This window comes from Acinonyx jubatus, chromosome A1 (genome assembly GCF_027475565.1).
Source record: "Acinonyx jubatus isolate Ajub_Pintada_27869175 chromosome A1, VMU_Ajub_asm_v1.0, whole genome shotgun sequence".
Classification (NCBI taxonomy): Eukaryota; Metazoa; Chordata; class Mammalia; order Carnivora; family Felidae; genus Acinonyx; species Acinonyx jubatus.
This window is the reverse complement of record NC_069380.1, coordinates 147959253-147982461: the sequence shown is the minus strand read 5'-3', so window position 1 is coordinate 147982461 and position 23209 is coordinate 147959253. Positions and strand designations below refer to the sequence as shown.

At 37.0% G+C, this 23209-nt stretch overlaps 1 long non-coding RNA gene and 1 pseudogene across 1 annotated transcript in view; both read right to left on the bottom strand.

Moving 5' to 3' along the window:
- The window catches only part of LOC128316073 (uncharacterized), a 77146-nt gene that overhangs the window by 15851 nt on the left and 38086 nt on the right, over positions 1-23209 (bottom strand). The gene's annotated exons all lie outside the window — the stretch shown is intronic.
- Positions 10981-13354, bottom strand: LOC106978602 (60S ribosomal protein L4-like; annotated as a pseudogene).

Here is a 23209-nt window from a genome sequence, read left to right as displayed (position 1 = left end):
GGATTCATTAAAGTTAATTAATTAAGTTCCCCAAGATACTGTAGCGTCAGTGTCAGAGATCTCATTCGATTTCAAGAGTTGCACTCTTTTGAACACCATGCTATTTTTTTTTTGCATCAGATTATACACCTTAAAGTATAAGAACACATAAAAATATTTATTTTCTAAGAACCAAATTATCATTGTATGATTTTAACACAAACATGGTAACACAAGCATCAGATTATATACCTTAAAGTAAAAGAACATACAAAAACATGTATTTTCCAAGAGCCAAATCATCATTGTATGATTTTAACACAAGCATGGTAAAGATCCCAGAACCTAAGGTCAACATTGGTCACCTACTGCATATTTGAGTATTGTAGGGCACACTTAGCAGGCTGGTGGGACCTCACTTTAGTCTGATAAGAGGATTTGATACACTTGATGCGAGAGACTGACTACTGCACTATTAGGGTCCTGTGACTGGCCACCAGGAACCTGAGTTCCAAGCCTGTTGCCTATTGACAGGACTAGACTAGGGTAAAGCAAATGAGGCATCAGCCTTGGCAGTTAAATTTAAAGGGCATCCAAAAATCAGTAATTTAGATAAGTAATATTTTAAGGTTTATTTATTTATGGACAGAAAGAAAGAGAAGCAGAGAGAGAGGGAGAGGGAGAGAGATAATCCTAAGCAATGGGTGCTTTGCTCGTGTGGAGCCTAATGTAGGGTTTGAACTCATGGAATTGTGAGATCATGACCTGGGTTGAAACCAAGAGTGGGGTGCTTAACTGACTGAGCCACCCTGGCACCCCAAGATAAATAATATTTAATGCAATATCTTAAGAAATAAAATTGGCAAATTATAGTCACGGGCCCACAACCTGTTTTTGTAATTAATACAAAGGCTCTGAGTTCCAAACTGATTTAAACAGTGGCCTTTATCTCCCAGAAGTCTGAGGAAGAAGGATCTGACTCTGAGTGAAATCAGAATGGAAGATTATCAGCTGAGGCTGGGCCACTCTGTTTTGGGGGCAAGGGGAGAATATTTCTTCTGGTCCTACCTAGCAGGAGTCTCCTACATACTTAGGGTAGAAGTTAGCCTGGGGGTGACCACATGTCTTGGTTTACTGTCTAGGTTTTAGCAGTGAAAAGGCTGCATTCCCCCAAATTCCTCAGTCCTGGGTGAAACATAATGCTTGGTCACTAGAATAGAGGGGATGGAGTTGTACCACTGAAGAATGAGGATGCATGAGTAGTGTACTTGGGGATGACTCTTAGAATTTAACATCGGTGGAAGAAGAGTATTTTAGTCTAAATTTGACTGTTGCAATTAGAGTCACGATAACCTGGGTCGGGTGGGGTCACAAGATGATGTAATTTGTGTATCTCAGGCTATACCAGCCTATACCACTGAATGGCGAAATCACAGTTTTGGTGGTTTCTCTGGCAGATATCCTCACCTGCTGTGTTTGGACCTCCAGCTCACTTCAGAACCTGTTCTACTTATTACTGGAGTCCGTAGGAGGTATTGCACCTATGATACTGAGCAAGTCCTCTTGGACTTTATTGTTTGACATGGACATTGGTGATCATTGTGATTGAGGGTTTGGGATTTCTGAAGCAGCCATGATCAACACTTCCTGCAGGGATGGCCTCCTGCTGTATTGTCATGTTCACTGAACGAAGATTTGCTTCCCAAAGCTCTCTTCTTTTCCATGAATTCCCTGTACCATTCCCCCAACACTCCCAAGTTAAATCTGAATGGAAGTCTAATGACTTCCTAATCAGAGGTAAAGTTATTGAAAACCTGGAGAAGTATCATTTCAGGGGCCTTCGAGAAGCTTTGAACTAATTCTATGTTATTTTTCTTAAAGTAGACCCCTGCGTCCATGCTATGGACTCAGTTGTACTCTGTCCAAATTCGTATGTTGAAGGTTTAACCTCAAATGTGACTATATTTTTATAGACAGGGCCTTTAGGAGATAACTAAGGTTAAACAAATCCATAATGCTGGGATCCTAGCTCAATAGAATTGGTGGTCTAATAAGGAGAGGAAGAGAGAAAATTAACTCCTCTCTCTCTCCCCCTCGGCCTTTCTCCCTCTATCTCTCTCAACACGCAAACATCAAGGAAAGGCCACATGAGGATACAGTGATAAGGCAGCCATCTGTAAGTCAGGATGAGAGCTCTCACCAGAACCCAACCATGCTGGCACCCTGATGTTAGACTTCCAGCTTCCAACATAGTGAGAAAATAAATTTTTGTCAGTGAAGCCATCCAGTCTATGGTATTTTGTTATGGCAGTCTGAGCAGACTAAGAAAATCCATTTGTCCATAAACCTGCATTGGACCATTAGGAATGAAAATTGGAACCTTCTTCCATGCATCTATCAACCTCAAATTATAGCAATAACTTATGGCCTGGAGAGGTGATTATCAACACGGAGATGTAAATACATACCAGTCTGGAGAACTGACAGCAACTTAGCTTCTAGGAAGCTTTTGTTGTGAGCACTGAAAGTGACCACTGAAAGACAATGAAGGCCATGAGGTGGGAAGGAGAAAGAGCTCCATTTGTTTGAGCTAAGGGAAACATATCTTGAACAGGGGGAAAGCATAGTAGTCGTTAAAAGCATAGCTCTGGACTCAATACATAGATCCACTCTCTTGTATCTAAGTGTAAAAATGAACACAACTTACTTTGCCTCAGTTCTTCATCTATAATATGGAGAAAACAGTATTAGTACCTATATCATAGAGTCGTAAGAAAACAAATTTAAGAAAATGTGCAAAGCATTTAGAACAATGTTGCTCTATCCAGTAAATGCTCAACAAACATTACCCATTTCACTTATAATAAGTTTCTATTGTTCCCCAAATGAAGGACATTCTTATTCATCCAGTTGTACAGACTCTTGACTAACTCTTGCATCTGGCAACCATATCCAATGCATTATTCTGTCTTGCCAATTTCGTCTTCTAAATATTCAATTAATTGACTTCTTTCCATCTCCACTATAGGGGGCAGGTTTTCTCTGGGAAATAAAGTAGTTTTCCTAGCCTCCTAGGGAGGAAAGAGCGGCTAAAAAGTTCTGCAACAGACTTAGATCTGCACCATTTACTGCAGTAGCCTCCTAATTCATCTACCTTTGCCCCTCCCTCCCAACCGTAGGCTCTCCACACTTAAGGACCAGTGGTTTTTTTCAAAAGGCAAATCTAATCATATTACTCTTTTCTCTCCACACTGCTTCTCCAGCTTAAACTCCTTCACTGACTTCTCTGCATTTAAGATGAAAATCAAGCCTGACCTTTACCAACCACTCCTTTCCCCTTCAACTATTCTCTGCACAGCTCCCCTCCTATCCCAGCTATTTCGATTTTCTTTCATTTCCAGATGTGATCATTTCCCTCTGACAACAGGATCATTGCAAATAGTTTTCTGTCTGTCCTTAATACTCCCCCTGACCTTGTGCCCCCTCCCTTACCTGGTTAACTCCAGGTGATACATCGTAACTCAGCTCAAGCATTCCTTCCTTAGGGATACCCATCTTAACCGCAGCTCTTCCCCTTTCCCAAATTTAGGTAAGATTTCCTTGTTATGTGCTCAATTGCGTTTCCCAGATTGTAAAGTACACGAAAGACCACGTCTACACTTGTTCACCATTATACCCACAGTGCCTAGCAGAGTGCTTGGTTCATATGTGATACTCATTAATATCTTAATTAATATCTGTTGAATGAAATGAAGGAATGACCAGTGGGTTAGGGTTCCATCTATTTGCTGTTTGCTGTCTTTACTCTTACACATGCTTTTTTTATTCTTTCAGGACAATGAGGCCTGGGAAAAATGGGTTATGAGTGTTATCATTTTTCCTGTCACATTAAATTATCCATATTCATTGAAATATTCAAACCTACCTATCATTATTTAACAAACTTTACTTGAAGGTCTGAATGCAAGGAAATGTGTCCAAACAGCTTTTTAGGCCATAAACACAGTTACACTTTCGCTACATTGAGTCTTGGACCCAGAATCCTTAATTTAAAACTCAGCTTCACTTTCAGGATTCTTGGAGCTACAAACATCCCAATCGTCTAAAAAGTTGCAACACCAATCTTGAAAAATTCAGAAAATAACGTTTGCAACTAAACATAGCTTTGATTGGTATGTACCCCCTTTTTTCCCTGTAGCTCTGAGAAAAAGGAAAGGTGTTATTTACTGAGAAGCACTTAGAAAAACATTTATTAAAGGGAAAATATATGATTTTACCCTATAAGATATTATGGTACAGATAAAGCTCGTTTGCACATGTAGATATAGAGCCTTAAGGAATTATTTTGATCAGACTGTCTTAGCTGGTCATTGTAAAACTGAGTTTCAGAACTATAGGACCTTTACTTCAAAGTCCATGTTTCTGGTATGCCATATTGTTTCTGCCTTTAGGCTTGACAAGATCATGTCTACTGCCCACCTGGCCAGGAGGTAGTCAATACCCTATAAGACAGTGGCTTAGGTACTATACAAGCTCTAGATTCCTTCCTTCTTTTGCTCCTCCTTTCCTTTCTCCTTCCCTCTCTTCCTTTCTTCTCCTTTCTAGAGGACTTATTTGAGCTGGTTAAGGTGTGTTTTCTCTCTCTGGCCCATCATTTAGCTGTTCATTTTTTTCATATATGATTTTTAAATGTTATCCAGAGTTACATGACATTAAGACATACTTGGTAATTACGTGGATTTAATTCTTCATGCTTTTTAAAAATTCCACTAATATTCTAATTCTTTAATATTGAAATAGTTTTCTACCTCCTCCCACCCCCAAACTCTGAATAAAAGTTGCATGTGTGGGCACTTCAATCTTCTACACATGAACCCTTCCATCTATTGATTTATTTAATTCTACTCCTAGAGTAAGATACAAATGTATTACAATTCAGGTAAGTAATGATTTCATTGTTCCCTTCTCATACAATTTACTGAGGATTGGCACATCTTAGAGGAAATTGCAAAGACCAGAATTGGATTGAAGTGCAGCTATTACACTTCTATGTACAGACAACTTCCCAATAACAGTCTAAAATAGTTTTCCCACAGTGTCTTGTGAACTCACCTGCAATTTTTCTCATTGCTCTGGGGTGTAATTGAGCTGAATTAGGAGACTTACACTCAATAGACTGCCTCTTAAAACAGCTTAGTTAAAATTACTTTTAAGATACAGAAAATGGCCTGAATCTTCGTATATACATATATGACATCGATTTTCTAAACTCTATAATTTTTATTCCACATTGATCAGCTTCACATATCTTCTGGGATTCATTTGATATTGAATTGGTTGGTTTTCCCAAGCATTGAAAATTACATATAAAATCTTAAATCTGAATTGAAATATATTCTTATCTTACTTATTTTTACATTATTACCAGCCATGGTAATATACTGAGATATAATTCAGTTTGTTTATGACTGTGCCAATAGCTCTATCTATATGTATAAATGGATATACCTAAATTCAGTTTGCTTTAAACAATCCAATTTGCTAAACTGCAAAAATGGAATGAATTATTCTCATGTTTATGGGTGTGTAGGCAGTGGGGGGTGGGGAAAAATAGTAATCTTACTGGTCATTATGGATTGTATGACAGATAAAGTGAAATTTTACTGATTTTACAAATATAAACTGAGAACCTCATGGGCCCCAGTTATTATAGGAGGCTCTGGGGTTACAGAGATGAAAAAAAAATTTAATGTTTATTTATTTATTTTTGAGAGACAGAGAGAGAGGCAGAGAGAGAGGGAGACAGAAAATCCCACGCAGGCTCCGCACTGTCAGTGCAGAGCCCAATGTGGGGCTCACACTCATGTACCATGAGATCATGATGTGAGCCAAAATTGAGTGGGACACTTAACTGACTGACCCACCCCGCTACCCCACAGAGATGAAAATTCTTTTTAGAAGCTGCATTTTTAAATCTTATTTTCTTTCAGAGAGAGAGAGAACACACATGAGTTGGGGAGAGGGGCAGAGAGAGAGAGAGAGAGAGAGAGAACCTTAAGTAGGCTCCACGTGGAGCCAGCTGTGGGGTGTGATTGCATACCCCTGGAATTAGGACCTGAGCTGAACTCAAGAGGCAGATGCTCAACCAACTGAGCCACCCAGGTGCCCCCCTGAGCACTCATTTCTTAAGAAGATAACCATGCAAATGAAGAGAACCAGTATGATGGCTGTTTTAGTAAGCTTTTGTACAAAATAACTGGGAAATAAAAAAGAGATTACCTAATCCTATCTAATTTGGGGCTTTTAAGTTTTCCTACATTTTCACTTCTATAAAAAACACTTCAGTAACAAAATTTGGGGGGAAAAAACAACCAAAAACCCTCCTCTCCATTTTAGCTTAGAATAAATTCCTAAAAAAATGGAATTACTAAAGTTAAAGTCATGAAAACTTTCAAGGTCCTTGATCGATACTGCAAATTGCTTTCTTGACAGAATGCTTAATTTAGACTTTCACCAGCAATTTCAAAGAGTGCCCATTTCACTATTCTACCACTAGGGTAGTAGTCTGTTTTATTTAAAATTAACCTCTCCATTCCCTTCAGCAGAGATAACCAATGACACACATTTCTTTGTATTCCTTTCCAGGATTACACTATCTGTATTTATGATAGTTTTATGATATATGGAAATGTATTTAATTTTAGAAAGACAAATTCATTATACAGTCAACTATGCTAATATTTCTCATGATTTTTTTTTTTTTGCTGATGTTTTCAAGATACCCCACTTTTTATTTTCCTCTATTCTTTATTATTGATTGACTGGTTAATATGGTCATTGTGGTCAAAGAAGAACTATATTATTCTTGAAAACTGGCAGAAGGAAACTCTCTAGTGTTTGTGTTTACCCGTTTCATTTAACTCTTTTCAAGGGAACCTGAGGGATGGCCCAGACACAGCATAAGCCTTGGGATTTCTAAACAAAGGGGAAATAGTAAACTTGGCCTCCTCTGAGGAAAACACATCAGAAAATATGTCTGTCTACTGCTTAGAGGTTTGGAAAACGATGATGATTCTATTCACTGCCATTAAAGAAGATAGCATTTCCAGCAAAGGGAGTGTGTGTATATGGGTGGTAGAACAGGAGAAGTGGGTAAATCAAAATAAAGCAAACTAGTTGTAGAGGTGAAATAAGAATATAGAGAAATACAATACATTTCAGGGCTCTTTCTTTGAACTGAACCAATTAACGGCCCCTACTTAGCGAAGAATGCAAGCTCTCTCAAATGTCCTCTTTATACTAGATTCCTCAGTGACATGATCTTCTATTATACACAGAAGTGCATCCATAGAAACCTGCCACAGTGAAGGAGGGTTGTTTTCTCTTTGTTCATTCTTCTTACAACATCCTTTTAAGTTATTTTGACATCCAGCTACTTAAAAGTAGAATCCTAAACAAAATAATTTAATGCCAGATCTATAGGATGTCAGAATTTGGGTAAAATGAATAAAAAATTTATTACCCAAATGTGCTATAAAACAGCACAATGATGTATTACAGAAGGTGTTAGAAAATAATTACAGCTGTTCAAAAAAAAAAAATCCTGCCCTAAAGATCAGGTAGTCTGAATTTTTAAAAATAATCCTGGTGGAACCAGTTTATGTTTTATTAAAATTTCTGAGAAAAAAAATCTAAACCCTTCCTAGTGCAAACCTGGCAAAATACTAAATAGCTTTATCTGCTAAATATAAATTTAATTCAGTGAAACAAAGTCTGAGCCGAGGAAGAAATTTTGATGGAGGAAAGCCTACTTTCTCTTATGTCTTAGAGGTAAATGTAAGATCCCTGCCTGGGATAAGCAGTAAGAGACTACAACACCACACTGTTCTTTGTGATGAAAGAAAAGCAGTGAACACCTTTTCACCTCCATTTCTTTGACTTCAACTTGGGACAGACAGAGTTGATTTTTAAATTACGTGATCTATGACTTGGGTTTACCCTGTTCTCCTCTTCTTTGTAATGAAATAGAACGAGGACTCATTAGGTTTTCTCTCTTGTTAACAGTAATTTTCTTTGGGCAGCTGGACGAAGGACATAAAGGGAAAGAAAAGGCTTTCCCTGCGGAATAACAATTTAGAGGGACTTTGATGGGAGCGAGGATAAAACCTGGAGAGAAACTACAACCTCCAGGGAGCAGCTGTGAGAACAAGTTCAGGGTATGTGGGAGAGGGCCTCCTGCTTTTCAAAGCTGAAGGAGAGGCTTCAAAGAGGCTGAAGGAGAAGGGTAAATGGCGGGATACCAAATGTGTTCTACCAGTAACGTGTAACACAAGGTAGTCAATTATTCATGGAAATAATCATAGGCATCAGAACAAAAATTGAAGTCATGGCTTTTAAAATGTATGGAAAGTTTTTTTGAAAGTTTTGGTAAGAGTCACGAGTTTTAAGTAAGATATTTTTAGGTATTTTAGTAAGGTATTTTTGAAGATGTTATTTTCCAACTTCCTTTCCTCGTACTCTCCCCAGAGTCACCCCTCTCCACACACAAGGGCCTGGTTGCTCTGTCAAACAGGACAAGAAAGTTCCACCTTTGGTCTTTGGCACTAAGTATTCCCTTTCATGGAAAGTTCTTTTCTAGATATTCTCCTGAGTAATTCCCTCGCCCTTCAAGTCTTTATTCAAAAGTCGCTTCCTCATGGAGACCTACCCAATTAGATGGTGTACCCAGCCTCTCCTTCCACCTAGATTACAACCCCTTCCTCAAAACTCTCTCCATTTCCTTTCCTTTCTCTGTCCATTTTTCCCCATAGAATTTACCATCTTCTAACATGCTTGTGAATATTACTTTTTTTTTCAATATTTATTATTCATTGTCTTCTGCCTCCCCCACCCCCCACCTCCTACCCCCAGATAGAATGCTAAGCTCCAAGAGGGCAAGGATCTTTGTTTCTTTTAATGGATGTGTCCAAAACACCTAGTGCAGTGCCTGACATGTGAAAAGTATAAAGGCATTTAATTAGTATTTGTTAAATGAAGAAACAAAAACTTATGTAATCCACATGAACTGTGAAGTGCATATAACCTAAGGAAGATAATAGAGTTTCTCGGCCTTTTGCCTAAGATCAAGTGTAGGAAGACAACAGAGAAATGTTCACATACATCTGCTTTTTGCTGTTGTTGGGAGATACAGAAACAGGAAGCCAAATAGACACTAAGGCGCTTGTTTTGTTTCCTGGGAGAAGAACCACCTAGAAACTGGTCCTTTTTACTACCCAGTTTACAGTATTTCCTAAGATTAATAATATCTTGCATTTGAGTGATGACTCTAAATTTTTTCTTAAAGGTCTGTGTTATATGTTAGCTCACTTTAATCCCTATTTTGCAATAAAACTAAAGCTCAGAGAGGCAAAAACTTGCTCAATGTGTTACATTCAGCAAATGTGACTTCACATTTGGGTATTGAGTCTAATTCCACAAGCTGTCTTCACGGAGAGAAGACAAAGGATTACTCCACTGAGAGGATGAAAGACAAAAGACTGGCGTGTGTGTGTGTGTGTGTGTGTGTGTGTGTGTGTGTGTGTGAGAGAGAGAGAGAGAGAGAGAGACAGACAGACAGAGAGAGAGAGAGACACATGGTGTGATGTCTGTCGGTAGAGTAAGAGGACAAGAACAGAGACAAATTGTCGGAATTAAAGGAGAACATCGCCGTTGACAATGACCTACATTTGTTGTTCAGTATTCAAAACATGTTTTAAAAGGTTAAAATGATATCTAAAATATATTTCACAGTTCTCATTTATGCCTTGAACGCCATAAAATTTAGACTTTGTGAGGGGATTTATTATTCTTTTCATTGTTTCTTATCATGTAACTATAACTCATTTAGAAAATTAAGGTCAATACTGAAATTTTGTCATTGTTTTTCAATAGTTCTTAGCTCTCCAGCTATGAATTCTCCGTATTAGACAGCAATTTTTGCTCTTTGTTATGAGTATTTATCAGATATTTTATTTCTGGGATACACAGCTGTTAACTGCAAAACTATTCTTTTAAGTGTCAACGTTCAATCATTTAGCCCTTTTATTTCTATTTTTTCCCCTAGCAGCTGTTCTATTGATTGTCTAGAAATGGTCCCTTCTATGTTTAAAATTAAAACAGGAAGAGCAAAATAAAAACTTTATATGTAAAAAAAGGATGGTAAAATCATAGGAACCCAAGTGTTGTGCTCCAAGAAACTGAAATGTATTTGTCCTGTAAACATGCCCCCCCCAACACATTTGGAATGCACATATACACACTTAACTAAAGTTGGCCTTATTGAAATAATTCAGGAAAAGTATCAAATACATTAAGTGAACACTAGGTGTTTATTACTCTGCTAAATAATGAAACATAGTTTCAGGAAGTGGATAAGCTGTTATCACCCTCATTTTACAGTTGAAACTCAAGCTCAGGGAAGTTGAATAACCTAGTCAAGGTTTCACAGCCAGGAAACTGCAGGGATGAGATTGGAACTGAGTTTGGTCTTGATTTCAAAAAGCTGTGTTCTCTTCTCCTTTTATCTCCTTTTCTCCTGAACTATATCAGACATACAAAAACCGTACAGAGAAAAATGAAACCCTAGGTACCCATCTGCCAACTCAAGAAATAGAAATTATATATATAGTTGGACCCCTAATTATATTTGCCAATCTTGTGCTGCCTCTTTTCCTTCTGAATCCTGAATTGGTATTTTTCATTTCCATTTACATCTTTACATGTTTACTACATATATATGTGTCTCTAAACAATATTTAGTGTTATTTGACACTAATGTTAATTTTTACTAATATATAGACATATTTATATATGTATTTATGCATATATACCCATGCACATACACATGTGAATACATATGTATATATGTCTATATACTGATATAAGTGTGCAACTATATGCATATCTGTATATATATGATGAGATATACATGTATATGCATATACTTCACAAATATGCTTAATGATGTTACAGGAAAAGTCCATCTGAATGATTGGAACAAGAATTGGTGTGAATTTTGTCAAAAATCTTTTGGTATCAATGAAGATGATCATATGATACTTCTCTAATTTTATAATGTAATGGATTTTTATTTATTGCTTTTCTATTATTCAAGTATCTTTGATTTTGTGGACTATATCTTGGTGATGATGTATCATTTTTGAATCCACTTTTGGATTTTAATTGCTTAACTTTAGTAATTTATTGTTAATTCAATTTATTTAAACTCAAAAATATTCACCCATTTCTCCCACTTCCTAGCCTCCATCTCTGACAACCACCAATCTGTTCTCTGTATCTCTGAGCTTGTTTTGTTTGTTTGTTTAAGTTTCCATGAGTAAGAGAGATCACATGGTGTTTGTCTCTCTGATTTATTTCACTTAGCATAATGCCTATTAGGTCCACCCATATTGTCACAAATAGCAAGTTTTCACTCTTTTCATAGCTGAATATTATTGTGTTTAAATAAAGAACCACACGTTCTTTATTCATCCATCGATGGACACTTAGGTTGTTTCCATGTCTTAGCTATTGTAAAGAACTCTGCAGTGAACACAGAGGTGTCATATGCCAATACGATATTGTTTGGATCTTTTCTTCCCCCTCACTACCTTTTTATCAGATATTTATCCAAAATTAGCTGTCAAAAATGATTGGGCATTTATGGAATAAACAAATTTAAGTTTACGCAGCAGGTTTCTTTTCTTCTGTGGTGTGTGGGTTTCTTTTCTGCAGGCTTTTTCTCAGCTGCTGGTTTCTTGGTAGCTGCAACTTTTTTTCTCCCAGAGGCTTCCTCTGCTTCTTCCTTTCCTTTCCCTTTCCCTTTCGCCTTCCCTTCCCTTTCTGTCCTTTCCTTTCTTCCCTGTCACAGGCTCCATTCTCATCTGATTTGGCTTCTAATGCTGCAGCTGCCTCATCCATCTGGAGTCTGTGATTCTTGCTCTGGTAAAGAACGGTGTTCTGGCTTGCAGTCTTCACATATGGGTTTAGCTTCAACACAATTCTCAGCTTTTTCAGCGGATTCTTCTTTGGGACTGTGATGAATCCTCTTGTGTGGTGCTCGGAGGTCTCTTTGGATTTCTGGGCTTTACAAGATTCTGGTAACGTCTGTACTGAGCAACTTGTGCATGAGAAGTCTGTAGTTGCTCTTGAGGGAGGCAGCCTTATGTCAAGCGCCATGCAGATTATGTAACCTACGGGAAGCACTTTCAGTCCAAATGCAGAAATGTCCCACATGCTCACCAGGAACAAGTTCCAAAATGTTCGGTTTGCTTGCATTAAGTAGAGTAATTCCAGGGATGTTTCTGAAGGTGTTGATGATATGGTGTCCCTCATTATAGATGAGGCAGGGTCCTCTGCGATGGATACAACAACAGCTTCTCGTTTTGCCCCTGCCAGCTCTCATTTGCTGAGAGGCACAGAACTTTTTGCTATCACTCCAGGCCTTAAGTTTCTTAAGAAGCCAAACAACCTGCTTGGTCTTATTGTAGCCTTCAACTGTACCTTCAACCACCAAAAATGGTCCAGGAGTTCCCTTAGTAGGATGACATGAAGACATGACCAGAGCTGGGAAGGCCGAGGCAGCGGGGGAAGAGCAGATGGCATATCACTCGTGTGCTGTGTTCACCATGCAGTGACAATGGCACCAGGTTTTGGTTTGTGCAAACATGCATTCCCCACCACATGTTTCCAAAAGTACCCTGGCCAGAACTGTGAATCCCACTGTGGCGGGCAACGTGAACCCCACGCCTCAGCACTGGTTGGATGGCCTGCTAATTCACTGACAGCATAGGGCTGTCCATTGTTTTTGCACAAGTTGGTATGAGCAAAGTTCACAATACCTGGTCAAATGGGAGTCCTAAACATGCCAGGCAAAGTGGCATTTTTGCCAGATGACTCCCCTTTTTCAGAGTACGTTGATATCAGTGGGCACGCACACGCCATGGCAGGAAGAGAAGGTGGTCATGCTTCTCTCAACCTTACTAGCTCCTACAGGCAAAGTTGTTTTGATTTTTTTTTTATTTTTCAAATGGGTTTTCTTGTTTTCTTTGGATAAATACCCAGAAGTGAAATTGCTGGATCATATGGTAGTTCTATTTTGAATTTTTTGAGAAACCTCCATACTGTTTTCCCTAGTGGCTGCCCCAATTTACCTTCTCAGCACCAGCGCATTAAGGCTTCCCTTTTCTCTATGTCTTCACCAACACTTACTATTTCTGGTCTTGTGGATAATAGCCATTCGAACAGGTGTGTGGTGATTGTGGTTTTGATTTGCATTTCTCTGATGATTAAAGATATAGACCATCTTTTCATGTACCTGTTGACCATTCTGTATGACTTCTTTAGAAGAATGTCTACTCAGTTCTTCTCATTTTTAACTGGATTTTTTTTTTTTTGCTATTTAGTTGTATGTGTTCTTTATATATTTTGGATCTAACCTCTTATCAGATATATGGTTTGCAAATATTTTCTCCCATTCATTAGGTTGCATTTTCATTTGGTTGATGGTTTCCTTTGCTGTGCAGAAGTTTATAGTTTGATGTAGTCTCATGTGTTTATTTTTGCTTCTGATTCAAAAAATAATCCCAAGACCTATGTCAAGTTGCCTGTGTTTTCTCCAAGGAATTTTATGGTTTTAGGTCTTACAATCAAGGTTTTAACCCATTTTGAGTTCACTTTTGTGTATGTTGTAAGATTGTGGCCCAATTTCAGTCTTTTGCATGTGGCTGTCCAATATTCCCAACACCATTTTTGGTGAAAGAAACTGTCCTTTCCTCATTGTATATTCTTGACTCCTCTGTCGTAAATTAATTGACTATATATGCATGGATTTATTTCTGGGCTCTCTATTCTGTTCTATTGAGCTATGTGTCTATTTTTATGCCAATACCATATTGTTTTGATAGCTACAGCTTTGTAATATAGTTTGAAATCAGGAAGCATGATGCCTTCAGCTTTGTTCTTTTTTCTCAAGATTGCTTTGACCATTTGGAGTCTTTTGTGGTTCCATACCAATTTTTAGGATTGTTTGTTCTATTTCTGTGAAAAAGGACATAGGAATTTTGATAGAGATTGCACTGAATCCTAAATTGCTTTAGGTAGTACGGATATTTTTAACTATTAATTCTTCCAATCCATGAGAATGGAATACCTTCCTACTTATTTTTGTAACCTTAGATTTCTTTCACCAATATCTTATAATTTTCAGTGTATAGGACTTCCACCTCCTTGTGTAAATTTATTCCTAGGTGTTTTATTCCTTTTGATGAAATTGTAAATGGTTTTCTTAATTTCTTTTTCTGATAGTTTGCTGTTTGTAGAAACACAACAAGTTTTCATGTATTGGTTTTGTATCCTAAAAATTAACTGAATTTATTAATTCTAACAGGTTTTTGGCAGAGTGTTTAAGGTTTTCTGTATATAGTATCATGTCATCTGCAAATAGTGACAATTTTACTTCTCGTTTTCCAATTTTGATGCCTTTTATTTCTTTTTATTGCCTACTTGCTGTGGCTAGGACTGCCAACACTCTGTTGAATAAAAGTGGTGAGAATGGGCATCCTTGTCTTATTCCCGATCCAATGTTGAATACGACGTTAGCTATGGGCCTGCCATATATGGCCTTTAATATGTTGAGATATGTTTCCTCTATACCAGCTTTGTTAAGAGTTTTTATCATAAACAGATGTTTAATTTTGTCAAATGCTTTTTCTGCCTCTAATGACATGATAATATAATTTTTATCCTTCATTTTGTTAATGTGGTATATGACATTGATTCATTTGCAGATGTTGAACCATCCTTGGATCCCTGAAATAAATCCAACTTGATCATGGGGTATGATCTTTTTAATGTATTGTTGAATTTGGTTTGCTAACATTTTGTTGGGGGCTTTTGCATCTATGTCATCAGGGATATTGGCTTATCGTTTTCTTTTCTTGTGACAATTTTGTCTGGTTTTGGTATCAGGATAATGCTGGGCTTGTAAATGAGTTTGGTAGAGTTTCTTCCTCCTCTATTTTTTTCTATCAAATCTAAACTTTATTCAAGATTTATGCCTGGGTGGCTCAGTCAATGAAGCATCTGACTTTAGCTCAGGTCATGATTTCACGGTCCACGTCGGGCTCCGTGCTGACCACTCAGAACCTGGACCCTGCTTCAGATTCTGTATCTCCCATGTTCTCTTCCCCTCCCCTGCTTGTGCTTTCTCTCTCTCTCTCTCTCTCTCTCTCTCTGTCTCTCAAAAATAAATAAACATTAAAAAAATTAAAAAAAAGATTTATGCATTGATATTTAAAAGTAACATTGGTCAGGGCCAATAATACAGGACAACTTTCTTTCCCCTTCCTTCCTTCCTTCCTTCCTTCCTTCCTTCCTTCCTTCCTTCCTTCTTCCTGCCTTCCCCTACTTACTTACTTTTCTGTTTAGGTTTTCCTGGACTTTGCAGTTAATTTGAATGCAAACTCTAAACCAGGATAAAGGCACATTTGGTGAGTAAATTGTATGTGTTCCTTCTTTCACAAGGATCTTCAAGGGTCAGTTTTATGAACTGGCATCACTTTAATTTCCTATATTATGCATGCCAAGGCCTTGTCTCATACACTTACATATATTTTAAGACCCAAGTCTCATGGTTACTGAGCTAAATTTAGTGTGTGAACATGTTTATTATAAACAACATGGAATCTGGCATCCTCCCAGCCAAGTAATCTGAAAGACAGGGAGCAACCAAGGTGGAAGCTGCAGTGTCTTTCATAACGGAATCTCAGAAGTGACATACCATTACTTCTTCCATATTCTACACTAGTAGACCAACTTTATTATAATATGGGATGGGATTACATAAGGGTGTTAACACCATGGGGTGGGGCTCATTCAGAGGTATCGTAGATGCTGACTACTAGCATACATATCCACACTTAAAACCTATTAAATCTAGTCTATACTGATATTTCATGACAGCAATGTATTCCCAGCACCCTGGACAATAGTGGACAGATGGTAGGCTCTTAATAATTTTCAATAATTTATTAAGTAATGTTATATTATCACGGATATATTATAGCAGAGATGGTGGGGTTCAGGTTTTTCTAGGAGGATTTACAGAAGAAAGATATTTTGGCTGCCATAATTTGGTAAAGAGAAGTTAAAGGTACCTAAATACTATGTGTATGTGAATCTTAGACATTACTTTAACATTTTATATTACACAAAGAGAGAAGTTCAAGAGAATGTGCACTTAAAATTGTGTTTCAATTTTTACTGTTAGATGTATTGTTATTTTGAAATTACTTAAGGTTTGCCATAGGATAAAGTATTATTCTATAGGATAAAGTATCCTAAAGGATAAAGTATTATCCCCCCAAATACTATTTCTCACTAAAAGGAATCAGGAATACCTTGGATAAAAATGGCTGATTATAGATCTGAAACAGAAATGTTAAAGATTAGCCTGGGACATTGTATGCCAGAAAGCAGGAAAGGTATCAAATACTAATGTGGTCATACAAAAGATACAGAAACCAACTTGAACGAGGTCCCATGGACCTAAGATAAGGCAAGTTGAACATTAAAAAGATTTGTGACTGTGCTCAATTAAAACAGAACAAATATATAAAAAAAATTATGAGTCCATGATGAGACAAAAAACAAAAAAATAGTACAACAATTCCAAATAAGACACACTATCCCCAAGATAGTGATTCCCACTGGAGTTTTCTAGGGCACCAACTCATTACTCTGACAGCTAATAAAAAATGTCAGGCATTTACTCTATGTGAATAATAGTTGATGTAAGAAAGATCTTTTTTTTTTTAAGTGAAGTACAACTGATGTAAAATATCTTATTTGTTTCAGGTGTAAATCACAGTGATTTGATATTTTATAAATATGTTACAAACTAATGCCAGAAAACAACCCAACTGAGCAATGGGCCAAAGACCCTAAGAGACACTCACCAAAGAAGAGATCAGATGGCAAATAAACATCTGAAAAGAGGCTCTACATTATATGTCATCAGGGAAATGCAACTTAAAACAACTAGATAACACTAAACATCTGTTAGAATGCCCCAAATCTGGACAGTGACAATGCCAAGTGCTGGTGAGGATGTGGAGGAATAGGCATTTTCATGAACTGTTGATAGAACATAAAGTGGTATAGCCCCTTGGAAGACAGTTTGGTGGTTTCTTGCAAAGCTAAACATACTCTTACCACATCATCCAGCAATCGTGCTTCTTGGTACTTTCCCAAATGAACTAAACACTTACGTCCATACAAAAATCTGCACATAGGTGGTTATAGCGGCTTTATTCACAATTTCCAAAATTTGGAAAATAAACTCTGGAACATCCAGACAGTGGAATGTTATTCAGCACTAAAAAGAAATAAGCTGTTAAGCCATGAAAAGACATGGAGGAAACTTAAATACTTATTACTAAGGGAAAGAAACCTATCTAAAAAGGCTACATACAATAGGACTCCAACTATATGACCTTCGAAAAGTCAAAACTATGAAGACAGTAAAAAGATCATTGGTTTCCAGGGGTGGGGTTGGTAGTAGGGATAAACAGGTAGAGCAAAGAGGATATTTAGGACCGTGAAATTACTTTGCATGATACTATAATGATGGATGCATGTTATTGTACATTTGTCCAAACCCATAAAATGTACAACACCAAGAGTGAATCCTAATGTTAACTATGGACTCTGGGTGACTACGATGCCTCAAAATGTAGTTTCACCAATTGTAAGAAATATATCACTTTGGTGGGGGATATCAATAAGGGGGAGGTGATGCAAGTGTGGGGGCAGGGGGATACATATAGATCTATCCCTTTCTCTCAATTTTGCTGTGAACCTAAAAGTGCTCTAAAAAAACAAAGTCTTAATAAATTTAAAAAAATGTAAGAAGTCCATGATTTGGGTCAACATAACAGCATGTTTGGTAATTATGAGTAAAAATGAAATGACACCTAGAGATGTGGTCTGAGTTACCATTACACAGAAGGAAGGCAAACTAATATTCTTGCCTTCTTGGCCATGAGTTAATTTGGAAAATGTGATAAGGCCTGTGTATTCAGCCTTGGTATAGTCATGGTCATCAATAAGGTAACTAGATTTTCCTTGGAATGATCCAAAGAACCCAAAGTACCACATTGGTCATACCACAGTGCGTTTGTTTTTCCTCCACTTATTTGATCCAGGCTTACGTGGATTATTTGCCTCATTTGGTTTAAACCTTTGTTTTCCTCATAAAATTGTTTAAATATATAAGGTGAGGGACCATGTCTTATTCAGGTTTATCAATCACTATTTTTGAAGGAAAGAATTATTCGGCCAAAGATAGGACAATTCACTTGGACCCACACATTCCAGGCCTGAGAGAAGCCAAATCATCTGCCTATTTACCAAAGTGGGATTAATGCCACTTCACAAGCTTACAGATATAAAGATGGCCACAAAGTCTCGATGTATATGGCCTTTGTGGAATTACATAGTTACAGGAAAATCAGTCTCCTTAAACATTCTGTCAGCAATAACATTGACAACCCTGTTCTGTTAGTTTTACTAATCTGAATGTGAGTTAATGACCGTGTGGAGGTGGAAGGTGAGAAGTAGCTGTCCACACAGTGTTATACGAGAAATTCTTAAAAAGTCTCTGCCCCAAATTACTTCCACTCTTTTCTTGAAAATCCCACATTTTTCATACTAAGGAAGCCATAATTGAATATAGAATAAAAATATAAAATGGTCTGTTTATAAACTGATAATAACTTGATCACTATGTTCTACCTACCTCACTGTTTCCTATGCTTTTCTTATCAAGCAGCATACCCAGGCAGAAAAGACAGACTTCTTAGATAAGAGAAGGTTCCCTAGGAATTAGAGGGCCTGAGTTTCCTTGCTGAAAACTCCAAATACATTCTTAAGATCCATTTAACATAATTAAATCTTAGTGACGAAGAACCAATCAATCGGGCAGACTCAGGTACAGTTATAGCTCTGGGAACAGTGGGATAGCATAAAGATTCTGGATGTCTTTGGAATGAAGAAAATAGACATTTTCTTCCAGTTTCCTACTCTTTGGGAATTTTCTTCTTTTAAATAATTAATTATGCATTTGGGGGATCAATGATTTTATCCCAATTTCAATTCATAAAATTTCTCATATGTCTAAGCAATATCTGCATTTTACCAAGAGGCACAAGTCATAAAAATCAAAAGAATATTTTCTTTAGAATCTTAGGAACATACAGAAATCTTAGGAGAGATACTGTTGTAACATATTTGTTTTGATAAAGAACAAATTTCAAAGCTTTTTTATTTAATTCATCCAAGGTTATAAGCAAGAAATAATCTGAAGAGGCTAGTGACATAAATGGTCTTCCAGGTGGAAAAAGAATATATATCCCTAGTTTTCAATTATAGAGTAAACACCTTTGCAGACATCAACCATGAAAAGAGACGAACAAAGCTTTGGGCAGTTAAAATGCTATCAGTCACTGCACAAAAGGAATAAGAAGTATGCTTTTCTCTTTTCAATCAGTTGCATTTTAGTTATTAGAAAACAGAACATTCAATGAACATCTGTCAGTACTATTTTCAGGAGTTCTTTAGAATGTTTTTATATTTAATTAAAGGTTTGTTTTCATATTACCTTGAGCATGACTCACTGGGGACAGACACAAGAAGGGGCCTAAACATACTAATTGATATGTAGGAAAACTGAGCATATGAGTTGAGCCTATTTGTGGCATAAACTAATTTAGAAACCAAAAACTTTGGAACATATCCATAAATAAAACAAATACAAAATGTAGTCTTTGAGCAGAAACTCAAGCTTACTATACTTTGAGCAAAAGTAGTAAATGAACATAGAAATATAAAAAATATATAAGCCAAGGATTATTTAGTTACCATACATGAAAGAAGTTTTTATTTTAAGGAAGTATTTTTACAGGAAGTCTTTCTCTAAGTATTATAATGCAACTCGATTTACTATTGTTTTATCCATTACTACTTTTAAAGGATGTTAGTAGTTACCCACTGTAAGATATTTTTGTGTTGAGCCAGGAGAAAGACTTATAAAAGATTATTGAATGATACCCAGAATTATTTTAATTCTCATGTGTCTATTTCTTTCACCGGGGGTAATGATACCCCTCCAAAAAACCTGTCAAAAGTACTATTTTTCCAAATACATCACATAAATCATTAATATGAGCTGCTTTTATGATGAAAGACTGTAGATCAGTTTTAAGTATAAGAGAATAAGTCACATGGCCAAGTATTAATTTTTTTTAACATTTATTTATTATTGAGAGACAGACTGTGAGCAGGGGAGGGGCAGAGAGAGAGGGATACACAGAAGCTGAAGCAGGCTCAAGGCTCTGAGCTGTCAGCATAGAGCCCAATGCGGGACTCACTCACAAACCGCGAGATCATGACCTAAGACGAAGATGAACGCTTAACTGACTGAGCCACCCAGGAGCCCCACCAAGTATTAAATAACAGACATTAAACTTCTCACTAACAATCTTTTTTTAATCTAATTTTTTTAAGTTTATTTATTTGTTTTGAAAGAGAGAGTGTGCGTGGAGAGGAGAGAGAGAGAGGAAGACAGAGAATCCCAAGCAGTCTCCATGCTGTCAGTACGGAGCCTGACGCCCGGGAGGGCTTGAACTCATGAATCATGAGATCGTGACCTGAGCTGAAGCCAAGAGCCAGAAGCTTACCTGACTATACCACCCAGGCTCCCCAACATCCTTTTTTTATTTTAAATTCCTTTCCTGTACTTTTTGCTACACTTCCCCCTACTTTTTTTCTGTCTCCAGTATTCCTGTCTCTCTGCCCTCTCCCTTGTTTCTTCTTCTGCTTTCATTCCTTGCTGTCTATACCCTGTCTACAGTGGTACCCAATGATATTTCCAACCCTGCTTGGTTTTCTGTTAGCATACATTGTTATATATAGATATTAGTAAATCAGTATATATGAGTATATGAGAGCATAACATTATGGACTATAGAGTAGCTAGGCTAAAGGAAATTTCTCAGAGTTTGACTTTATTGTCAGAAGATCAATCTGAACAGTGTTCAAACTCTGAGAAATAAGTCTTTCCAATACTTCTTAAGTAGACAGATGGATAATTACTAATCAGTAAGTAAGGTAGATAAAGCAGTTCTCATGACTTCTAGTTGTATTTACAACATACCTGAGAATTTGATGTGGTAAATACAAAAACAAAAACGTGGTAAAGTAGAAAAGGACTTCAAATTAAAAAGAAAAATGCAATGTCCTAGAGCAAACAGGTCTTAAAATAGTGTCCTTTCCCATTCTCAAAATTAGCTGTGTCACTACTTAGCAGGCACAGCCGTTGTTAATTTTTTCTTGTCCTCCATGTTATAATCTACGCCATTTGAGTCAGAGTCGGGCATGTATGAACAAAAGTGGTGAGTGAGAGTTGTCAAATAATACAACTGTCATAGACTTGCAGGTTTAGGTTTCCAGATTCCAATGGTGCCGGCCACTTGTGATGCCACTGTAAAAATAGCATTACACTTTTGTATTGAGACCATTCATCTCAAAGACTTTGGAAGTATAGCTAATGCCATAACCCCCCAGGTGCTACATGAATCAGGTGCTTGCATAGCTAGTTACTTAGCCACTGTCAGATTTGTTTGAATTAGATGTTAAAAAGTGGATGCAGAATATTAGTAACTAAAGTTATATCATTTATAGATAAATAGAACCAAATATGGAGGCACAACAATAAATGAGGTTAATTTTTTAAAACCTGAGTGGAGACATACAGAAAATACTGTATAATCATATTTTCTTTCACTTTAACCAATTAAACAAATCAAGGTTTTTGACTCTTCCTGCAGCTTTCTTGAGTATTGATTGCCTCAGATCCCAAAGTAGTAGTTTCTGGCTCACCCTGTTATCTTTTCTACTTGACTAAGTGTACACTATCTTAGCTGAGTTACAAATGTCTGTTTATATAAGAAGAATATGGATAACCTGACACTACTGATACTCTGCTTTGGTGTTACTGTAATTTTCCTTTGTGTTTTCTATTCATATACCAATCCAAACTATTGGGAAGATAGAGGACATACCTTGTAGCCTTATATTTTAAGAAAACTTTATTTGTGCAGGTGATTTCCAAGTCTAACCATAACATCCCTTTGTGTGTTAGCAAAGCAGTGGATCCACAATACTAAAATTCTACAGTTCTTCCCCTTAAAAAAGTCCAAGAGAAGGGAATGCAGTCCAATCACCACTATTTACTCATGAGTAATCTGACAAGGTAAGTGATCAAAATCACACAACTTGTCAGAAACAAAAGTAAAAGCAAAGCTCCAGGCTTCTAGCTCAAGTTCAGTGCCTTGCCCCTTGTCCACTGTAACCTAGTTACTAGAATATAAGTGACATTCACTGCACATATAGATATGGATGCTACTGGAGTTTTCAAATGAAATCAAATTCACACCCAACTGTTTTTCGTATCATAAACAGCAATAGCAATTCAGCTTAGAGATAAAGCAGCACTTCAAAATATTTTCTTACAACTACTTTTTTTTTTTTGTAGAAGGGCAAGATTTTATTAGATGATCTCCATTGTTCCTTCTAGTTTTAATACCCTCAGAATTCATGAATCATCCTAGAACACATTGGTATGCAGCAAGTGGCAAGAGGGATGCCTTTGTAAATTTAAAATGTTACAGTGCATATTTACTGCTGAAAACATAGAATAAGAATAACCATCACAGTTGAAATGAGTATTTATTCCCCCTTTAATTTTGCTATATTTCATACTTTCCTAACCCCACTATTTTCCCATTTCATTCCCATCAATCTACATAATGTGCTCTGTCCATAAAGGCAGTGTGGTAGAATCAAAAGAGAACAGGCTTTGGCATAAGTTAGTATTTGAATCCAGGCTGTGTGACTTTGAACCACATACTTAATCTTTTTTGAGTCTCAGTTTCTTCCTTTGCATAATATAATTAGATTACATGAACATAAGCCTGCCGAGGTGGTTATGAGGATCAGTGATCATAAGTGGAATATGCTTAGCACAGTGCTGTGATATAATACTGATAATAATCAGATTCTTATTATTATTCCAAAACAAGTATTCTGCAAACTAGACAGGTGGGGGAAGGAGAAGGAGGAGGTAAGTGACCCA